The following is a 10072-nucleotide window of genomic DNA, read 5'->3' on the forward strand; positions in this document are numbered from 1 at the left end:
TGCAGTACGTTCACAGATACATATATGTACATTTCATTTTAAACAGTATTTTGTGAAAATAAATTTTCCTTACTGGGAAAACTACGGATGTAGAATAAACTATTTCTGTCAAGACACAAATGTAATAAGACATTTACCCAAGTGTAAGATGTTATTAACACTAAAGAAGCAATTCTCAATACTGACCTAAGTGGGGATCTGCTTATGTAACTGCGGAGTTTAAAAACCTCCTCATTTCATTAGGTGTTTGGGAGGCCGAGGCAGGTGGATCAGCTGAGGTCAGGAGTTCAAGGCCAGCCGGGCCATCATGGTGAAACCTCGTCTTTACTAAAAATACAAAAATTAGCCAGACGTGGTGGCAGGCGCCTGTAATCCCTGCTACTTGGGAGGCTGAGGTGGGAGAATCGCTGGACCACAGGCGGAGGTTGCAATGAGTCAAGATCGCACCACTGCACTTACTCCAGCCTGGGCGACAGAGCGAGACTGTCTCAAAACAAAAACAAAAACAAAAACAAACAAAAAAAAGAAAACAAAAACAAAATTTTAAAAAAAATTGTTTCTCAGTCTTAGCAATACCCTCAGCTGAAGGCAAGTGCTTTTTTCCATTAAATAGAGGACCAAGCGTAGGAGTGATTTCAATCTAATGGGATTAAGTTAAAATTTATTTTTCAGAGAACACGTATTTGATGAGGTTCTCATTATTTTACCCACTTCTTAATGAGTCACTAAAGCACACGTTCTACTATGCAACAGTTAACTAAAGGGGATTCAATAGTAGCATTTCATCGGTGTCGTTAAGAGAATACTTTTAAACTCAGGAAAAGTTATTCGATGTACACAAGAGAAAAAACAAATAATGGAGTATATGCAAGGGATAACTTACTCATCTATAATTGATATATTCAACTTTCAGTTTGATTCTTGAAAGATTTAAAACTTATGCACCCTCTATTAGAAACTGATTAGACTTATGGGGGAAAAACCCAAACAGAAGTTCTGAATCACTGGAATTTTTGTTCTATTTCCTGTTAACACATTGATAGTACCATCGTTCAACATATTCTCTCCATACATGTTTTTTAAAAGCAGTAGAATCCTTAAACTAACTGTACCCTAATTTAGCCTATAGCTCAAGTATCTAACAATTCTTCCCATTGTTTCTAATTAAAATGCTCAGCCAAAGCATACAACAAAAGAAAAACAAGTCTTCCTTTATTACAAACTGCCATGGTTTCAAAATTTAAAGTTTCAAACCGTCAAAGTTTAAAATCGTGATTTCATTGTTACAAAGAATGTAAAGATATTTTTGAAAAGGTGTCAATACTCTGCTACTGTATGAAGAGTGTGGTAAGCAGAAGTGAAAAAACTGAAAGCAAATACTCTATTCCATGCCCACCAAATTTCCCGGCCAAATCTGGAATTGCATAATGATCATCATAATCTTTAGAGTATACTAAAGCGGAAACGAAATTCCTTTTCTAAAATGTGAATCAATCTGACCCCAAAATTAAGACACTTTACAAACTTACCTAAAACAGACAAAATGGATGCAAAATTATATTGCCGTACAGTTGCTCTGAATACGATCTTAGCGTTCAAGAACTTTCCAATGAATAAGGGCACTCAACAGCCTGCACTGGGGGCCTGAATTTCATGAACTACGGAGAAACCCCTGTGAAGCTGCAAATTCCCTCCACTCTCCTGGAAACCCCTCTTATCAGAAACATTTGAAGAATTTATCCACAACAATTAAGCTGACTTGAAGAATGGAAACCTAACATCTCAAATATACTATATATGGAATGAAACATGGCCAAACACATAAATACAAACTCACACGGTCTCTGACACTTTGGTGTACAACTCTGCCTGAACATCTCAGAGCATCAGCAACAGAAAGATCCACCTGTCACCTGTTAGGCAACGCCAAGAGACCCTTGCAGCCTCCCTGCCTCAACCACAATCGTAGGGTCTGAGGTTGATGGGACAGAAAACTAGAAACATCCAGTGAGATCTAAGGGGCCACATAATCAGAGCAAGGCTTGCCCCCCACTTCAAAGAGCTGCAGAAAATCAAGATCGGCAAGGGAACGATGTTCTCCCTCTCGCTCGACTCTCATATAACTGCCCCATGTCTCTCCCCAAAAACCCCCGCCCCTAAATCATCTTTAACTATACCTCGGCTCCCCAAAAGGAGATTTTTCCTCCCCCGCCCCCACCTCACACATGCCTGGGGGCGGGTCGGGGGCGCCGACGCAGGGAGGGGCCCTCCCCAGACCCTTGGGCCCTCCCCCACCCGGGGCTCTCCCCGGCGCACGATTCCAATGAAGCTCCCCCTCCCCCCCGCACGGACGCCCCAGAGCCCAGGCCCGGCCCGATGCTCCCCACCCCCACCGGACTGGGGGACTCGGGGGGCCTCCCTCTCCGCCTCGCCACTGGGGGAAGGAAAGAGACGGAGGGAGGAAGAGTGTGAGTTAGAAGCGGACGCCCCGCACGGGCCTCGCGAGGTGGCAGAGCCCCTTCCAGACGGAGGGGGGTGCGGGGCGATGAAGGGAGAGCCGGGCTGGGGATCCCGCCGAGGCCCGGCAGCGCTGTCCGCTTACCCTTCGCCGACGCCGCTTCCCCCTCCTCCTCCTCGGCCGCCGCCGCCGCCGCCTCTCCCACTAGGGCAGCCGTCTCCACCGTCGCCGCCGCCGCCTCCGCCACCACGGCCGCCGCCAGCGCCGCCGCCGCCTCCGGTTCCACCCGGCAGGGGGGACACCTCAGCCCTCCCTCCCTCCCCGCTCAGCCCCCTCCGCTCGCCCGCCGCCGCCAACTCCCTCCGGCCGCCGCCGCCGCCACCGCTCCTGGCTGAGGGGGAGGGGAGGGGGTCGGGCTGGGTCGCCCCGCAGGCGGCTGCAGCAGATCAAAAACGACGGCTGGGCGGCGTCGCCGCTCCCCGATCCTCAGCTTCGGCTTGCTCGGCCTCCCCACCTCCCTCTGCCCCCACCCCCCTCGCGTTCGCCTGCCCTCCCCCCACCCCCCCAGCTCTCGCTCGCTCTCGCCGCGGCTCTGCCAGCCCAGTCCAAATCAAAATACTGTCACACAATATGGCGGCGCGGCGGCCGGCAAACACCGCGAGATCTGCGGCCGCGGCTGAGGCGGCGGCTGCGACGAGGCCTCCCCTAGCCCAACGGCGGGGGAGCGGCCGGCGGCGGCGGCGGCCGGTGGATGCTCTTTCGCCGCCCCGTACCCCTCCCCTGACACTCGCGGTCTCTACGCCTGTCTTATAAGGGCTGGATGGAGGACGCGGGCCGCCGCTGGGGACGTGCGAGGCGGGCGCCGGTGCGGGCAGCCGGGGGAGGGCTGGGACCCCCTTTCTCGGCCTGGGCCCCCCATCCTTGGGGGTAGGGTGCGGGTCACACCTCCCGCCACGGGGGCCGCTAGCAGTTTGGGCTGAGGGAAGAAAAGAACTGAGCTTGCGTCCCAGCTGCACCTCGCGGAGGGGCTGGCCGGGTACGGAAGCGGGTGGCGGGACTTGCGGGGCGGCCCGCGGCGCCGCGCGGGTGGGGTCCGGGGGTCCGGGCGGACCCCGGGGCGCAGCGGCGGTCGAGAGGAGCAGGTGGGCCCGCGGCGGAGGCGGGCGCCGGGTGGCTGCGGGCCGGGACACACCCCCTTGGAGCCCGACCGCACCGAGGCCGCCGGCTAACGGGAGGGACCCGTGCGGAATCGTCCCTGGGGTGTGCGGGAGACGTCTTGGGAGCCTCACAACTGGCAACTTCGAGACTTGAAAAAAGTGTCGGCTTCTGACTTTTCTTGAGCAGTTGAGGGAGAGAAAAGAAATCTGAACGCTGCGAGGGTTTCGTTGTTTCGATTTATTTTAATTGCACGTTCCTAGAAGTGCTAGAAGCAGAGCCAAAGACGCTTTAGCTTTGTGGGGAGGAGGGGGGCCTTCAAGTTTCTATCTCCTTAAATAAATATTTGTTTAGTTTCCCCCTAGGGGGAAAAAAAGTGTTTAACACTCAGACACGTCTCACAATGTAAAATATTTATTTAAAAATTCTAGCGCTTTCATGGTGTCCAAAACACGAGGGCATTTTTCTGCCCCTGTCCAAAATGTCCATATCCCTGCCAGTTTCTTCCTTGAAACAATTCTTACTCCCGAGAAAAATCCTAAAGGACCATTTTTATTCTTATGTTTCCAGTGTGAGCACTGTAGCTACAGTGAGAATTTTTTTAAAGCATCTTTTAAGTAACAGAGCCTTCCCCACAGTTAAAGTTCTTTCTCCCCACTTCCTTTTTCCTCATTCATCCTTTAAAAAATACCTGAAGTCTGGGCTATAGCACCAATTCAAATACTTTGCCACTTCAAAAGCTGAACGTACTTATGATTTACAATATCGGAATTTAATTATTCTCCATTGGTGATATCATTAAGAGAAGCAAAAGTAAAATTAGGGTTTACAAAATTGGAAAGATTCTAGTTTTACTGGCAAGAAGAAATCATGAACTTTAATACTTTACAGCAGTTCTCTGAGGAATTATTTCCATACTCAATGATAAAATAATTGATTAAATAATTTTAGATAAATTGAATCCAGTCAGTAAATTTAACTTGTCTTTGAAACCATTATAAAGTACAGAGCCAACAATTGCTTTTGAAATGGTAGGATAATGTATTTTATGCAAATTTTTAAAAATTTATGGAATGTATATGTACGTATTTTAATAGAAATATAATGCTTTATAGACTTACAGGTGTGAGTAGGTCAAGTCTAAAAACCAGTGGGGGGCAGAGAAGGTATGTATAAGAAATACATCCTTGCACCAGCAGTGAACTTAAATCTATCTAGTCATGAGGAAGCATCAGACAAACCCAAGTAGAGGAAAATAAAATATAGAATAACTAGCCTGTATTCTTAAATCATGGTCAATGTCATAAAAGACAAAGACTGCAGACTAGAAGAAACTAAAGACATGGTAACGAAATGCAATACGTGACCCTAAACTGGATCCTTTACTGGAGGAGAAAAATGTTATATAGGACATTATTGGGATAATTGGTGAAGTTGAAATATGGGCTGTAGATTAAAGAATTGTATCAATGTTAAGTTTCCTGAATATGTTTGCATGAGAATATCCTTGTTTATAAGAAAACACACTGAAATATTAAGGGGTAAAAGAACATGATATATGTGATTTTCTCCCAAATGGTTCAGAAAAAATAAAACACATGCATATACGCACATACACACATCTCTGTTATATACAGAAAGAAGAGATTGATGCAATTTAAACCTTGGTGGTGAATCTGGGTTATTTTTAAAATAAAACAATTAAAAATTGGTGAATCTGGATGTTTCTGTACTGTTCTTGCAATTTTTTGGTAAGCGTGAAATTATTGCTAAGTAAATAGTTTTTTAAAACCCAAGAGCTTTAAACTTCAGAGAGTTCCTTTATCTCACTAAGAGGAGGACTGTTATAGAGAGATGATAGATCCTTTTACAATGGAACTATCCCTCTGTTCTGAGTAACTAACTGGAATTTTGGTCATTCAGCCTTTTCTTCTTCCTTATTTAATCTGTTTGAATTTGGGACAAAAATAGTTAGAGGAGTCCTTGTGTATTTGGTAAATGTGATTTCTGTATTTATTGATTCAGTAAATATTCAGTGTCTTTTATCTTCAAGACTGGAGAAAATAAAAAGGAAAAAACAAGACTCTGGCTTTCAGGTGCTCTCTGTAGTCATTACAGGAAAAAAAAAAAAAAAGGTCCTGGACTATGTTCAAGAGCTTTTTAGTCTCGTATGGTCCTGATACAGTAGCCACTTGCTACCTGGGGCTGTTTGAATTTAAATTAGCTAAACAAAATTAAAATTCAGACCTCCAGTTGCAGTAGCCACATTTTAAGTGCTCAATAAACCATGTGTTCCATCTGTTCTATCGAACAGGGCTTATAGTAGAACAGACTGCACTATATAAATAGCATTGATGCAAGGTAGCTGGCAATAAATACCATTGAAACTTAGGGGAAAAGGGATTACTTTGCACAGGGTGGAAGTGGAAGAGATATCAAGGAAAGTTATTAAAAAATTGCACATAAACAGGTGAAAGTGAAGCAAGAAGCAAGAGTATTCCAGGCAGAGAAAACATGCACATAGCAGAAAAGGGAGGGATATCTGTGAGAGCCCTTCATTCTGTGTATCCGTAACAGGAGGTAGGTAGAGGAGGGAGAGTAGGGCTGTATGAAACCACAAATGCTGAGCTGCTGTTCTCTAGGCAATAGGAAGTTTGTAAAGGTCTTTGAACAAGACAGACAAAATGAACAAATGGTTCTTTAGGCACGATAATCTAGCAGGTACATGAAATAGATTAGGTTCGAAGGCAGAAAGACCAGATAGCACTGTAATAGTCCAAATGAGAGATAATGGAGAGTTGATATAGTGTGGTCTATTGCATATGTTTAAAGTTAAATCCCAATCTGTAATGGCTTAAGTAATAAAGAATTTCATATCTCACAAATTTGGAAATTTGGAAATTCCAAAGTAGCATAGACTTCAGGTCTGAAGGATTCAGAAACTCAATAACATCATCAAGGACAGGTCCTTTCTATTTCTGCTTTGCTATCTTGGGTGCAGGCATCACTGTCTGGTTAATAGTAAGATGGAAGATGGTAGTGGTCATTCCAAGCATCCAAGTCCAGAAGAAGAGACATCATCTTAAGAGAGGGAAAATGTTTCCCAAAACTGCTCCCTACACCTCCTGACTGAATTCCCTTCCCTTCCTCTCCCATCTCCTAGGCCATAGTTGGATCGCATGCTCATTCCTGAATCAGTCCCTGGTCTACATGGTGGAACAAGTGTCAAGGAGTCAAAGATGGAGAAGTAAGAGTTAAAGATGACTCTGAGGGTTTGAGCCAAATGAGTAGGGAACAAGAGAAGAGAAGAAGTTGTGGGAGGAAAGAAGATTTTTGTAATAGTCCTCAGTTTGAGATGCTAAAGAGATGTCCAGCTGGATATGACCAGCAGGTGAAAACATGGGACTGGAGCTGAGAATGAAGATCAAAGTTGAGGATGTACATTGGAAGTCATCTGCAGAAACAGAATAAATAAAGCCATGAGATTGCCAAAGGAGAGGAAGGGTGAGGAGAGCCCACAAAGCAACCCTGGAGGGAGAGGTGCAAACAGGGAAGGCACGGTCAGCAAGCTAGGCAAACCTGGGCCATGTATAGCACAGAAATCAGGGGCAACAGATGGAGTTTCAGGAGGGCCAACAGTGTTAGGAGCTGTGGAGAGAGAGGCTGAGATGGGAGGATCTCCTGAGGCTGAGGTGGGAGGATCTCTTGAGCGTGGGAGTTTAAGGCTGTAATGAGCCATGATTGCATCACTGCATTTCAGCCTGGGTGACTGACACCCTGTCTCAAAACAATAAATAATAAAAATAATATATATGCATATATTTTAAAATATTAGGTGGCAAAGAGAGAGGATGGTAATCTGATGGAACCGTAAGGTTAAAAAACGTCTGTTTAGGCAAGAAATAAAATGCCACGTCCACGTTTTTAGGCTGAGAATAAAATTCAAAGGTGAAAGATTGAGAGTATGAGAAGATAAGATAATGGATACAAAATTTCAGTTAGACAAGAAGAATAAGTTCAAGAGATTTATTGTGCAACGTGGTGGCTACAGTATTGTACTCTTCAAAATCAGAGAGTAGATTTTAAGTGTTCTCACCACGAAAAATAACTATGTAAGGTGATACATTATCACAATTCAGCCATTCCACAAGGTATACACTTCAAGATATCGTGTTGTACATGATCAATACACAGAATTTTTCACCCAGCGGTAGAGAGGTTGTGGTGGCCTCCATCCTCTCAAATATGTGAAAAGCAAAGAATCTTAGGGGTTTCAAAACACATGGAGGCAGGGCACAGTGACTCATGCCTGTAATTCCAGCACTTTGGGAGGCTGAGGCAGGTGGATCACTTAAGGTCAGAAGTTCGAGGCCAGCCTGGCCAACATGGCGAAATGCCATCTCTACTTAAAATACAAAAATTAGTTGGGCGTGGTGGCATGCACCTGCAATCCCAGCTACTGAGGAGACTGAGGCACGAGAATCACTTGAACCCGGGAGGCTGAGGTTGCAGTGAGCTGAGATTCTGCCACTGTATTCCAGCCTGGGTGACAAGTGAGACTCAGTCTCAATAAATAAATAAATACATAAAAATTAAAAAAAAAAACATGGAAAGGAGATATCAACTGATGTGATGTAAAGGAAGAGCATCATTCATTCATTTTTGTCTTATTTCTCTAACATACATGAGGTAATTTATGTATGCATGCTCTTATGTGCACAAAATGTGATATGTATGTGTTGTGTGATGCCACTGTAGGGAGAAGCACCTGAAGTTGTTATGAATGATTAAAAAATTATTTCAGAGAATACTAACAGTGGGGTCCATGAGAAATCAGCAGTCCTGTTCACCTACTCAGTTACCCTTTGCATCAGGACTAGACTTGAAAACAGAAGGAATTAGAATGAGGTAATCTTCTCATCTCTCCCTTCCTTTCGTGACATATTGTAGTCTCTTTCATAAAAATCAGAATGGTGTTGGTCAGCATAATTGGCAATTATTTACAATCTGTCATAACATCACCTATCTTTAAGCTGAACTTGGGTGCTCAATACATTTAAGGTTCTTCTTCACCTTTGGATAGCTATCAAACTGTTGTTTAAAAATTCTGTTATCTTCCCAACTGGCCAACAATGATGGTTTCCATTTTTGAGACTAGGTTCCAATATAAGATCTTAGAAAATATTGCTAAATGTAGGACATGGCATATTGATACAAGGTTGTAAAGCACGAATGTGATAGGAATTTAGAGCATACAAAATTTACTAATTATAAACCAGTTACTACGACTAGCATTAATAGTGGTATCATTACTACTACTACCAATTCACAACTAAAGATAGGGAGGTTTAAGAGGTTAAATGACTTACATAATCTAAAACAACTAGTAAATGAACAGCGGGGCTTTGAATAGATCTTCTGACCCCATACATTGGGTCCCCTCACCATACCATCATGCAAGACATATTCTCTGTGCTTTAACAATTTTCAAACAACTATTAATGACAATAATAAAATGGGTAGGCAGTTTAAGAGAAACTAAGTTACTCTGGGAGTTTCGAGAGGAGAAGATCACAGGAGAGGGTTATTGGAGGTGATATTCCACATGAACTTTGAACAAGAGTTGAAATTTCAATTGACAGAAAAAACAGGAGGGCATTTCAGGTGTCTGTGATAGCTGGAGAAAAAGACAGAGAGTCATAAAAGATAGAGCATATTTAGGGAACATGAAGTAGCTGATGTTGCAGAACTGTAGGAAAAATGTAGGATAGCGGTGGGAGACAAGACAAAGCAGGTAGCAGTGTGAACTAAATTTGGTAGGTGGAGGTGTACCATTCAAGTTTAGTGAATGATGGAACATAATTAGATCATAATTAGATCTATGCTTGATCTACCCTCAATTCAGGTGGAGAAGGAAGAGAGCGGAAGTAGGGAGACCATGGAGTCAGTCATCACTCAGCAAAGGTATGGGGAACCCAAACACACTTGTGGCAATAAAAAAAAGAGTGAGAAGCAAGATAAATTTCCATGGTAGATTTTTCTTTTTTATCACTTTAGACAAATGAAGGAAAACACGGGGTGAGGGAGAAAGGTATCAAAGAAGACTATGTGATTTTGAGACTGAATAATGGAGAACTGTTATTCTATTAACACAAATAGTAAAGTAATGTAGAGATATTGCTTTTGATGGGAATAATGAGTTAGAGTTTTTCATGTATTGAACAATGATTTTAGTTCTCCTGGGGGCCTTCTTGAGCCTTCTATGTCATTCAGATATAAAAGGATGAGAGGCCAAACTTACAGAGAATGCAAATGGGCAATAAACGTACAAAAGACTTCAGCCTCATTGGTAATCATGTAAATGCAAGTTTTTTTTAAAAGAATATATTATTTTCCAGCCTATTACATAAAGGTTGAGAAAACAAACTAGACAAACTACTCAGCAATAAACTTAAGAAA

At 43.6% G+C, this 10072-nt stretch overlaps 1 protein-coding gene across 3 annotated transcripts in view; it reads right to left on the minus strand.

Annotated features, from left to right (window-relative positions):
- Positions 1 to 2915, minus strand: part of TAB2 (TGF-beta activated kinase 1 (MAP3K7) binding protein 2) — a 91957-nt gene extending 89042 nt beyond the window's left edge. For 2 of the 3 annotated variants that reach the window (XM_050787149.1, XM_050787148.1), the window contains exon 1: positions 2603 to 2915. The gene's annotated coding sequence lies outside the window, so the exon portion shown is untranslated. The remainder of the gene's footprint in view (positions 1 to 2602) is intronic. The other variant, XM_050787145.1, reaches the window with a different exon arrangement.
- Between the last annotated feature and the right edge of the window lie 7157 nt (positions 2916 to 10072).

Source organism: Macaca thibetana, chromosome 4 (assembly GCF_024542745.1).
Source record: "Macaca thibetana thibetana isolate TM-01 chromosome 4, ASM2454274v1, whole genome shotgun sequence".
Classification (NCBI taxonomy): domain Eukaryota; kingdom Metazoa; phylum Chordata; class Mammalia; order Primates; family Cercopithecidae; genus Macaca; species Macaca thibetana.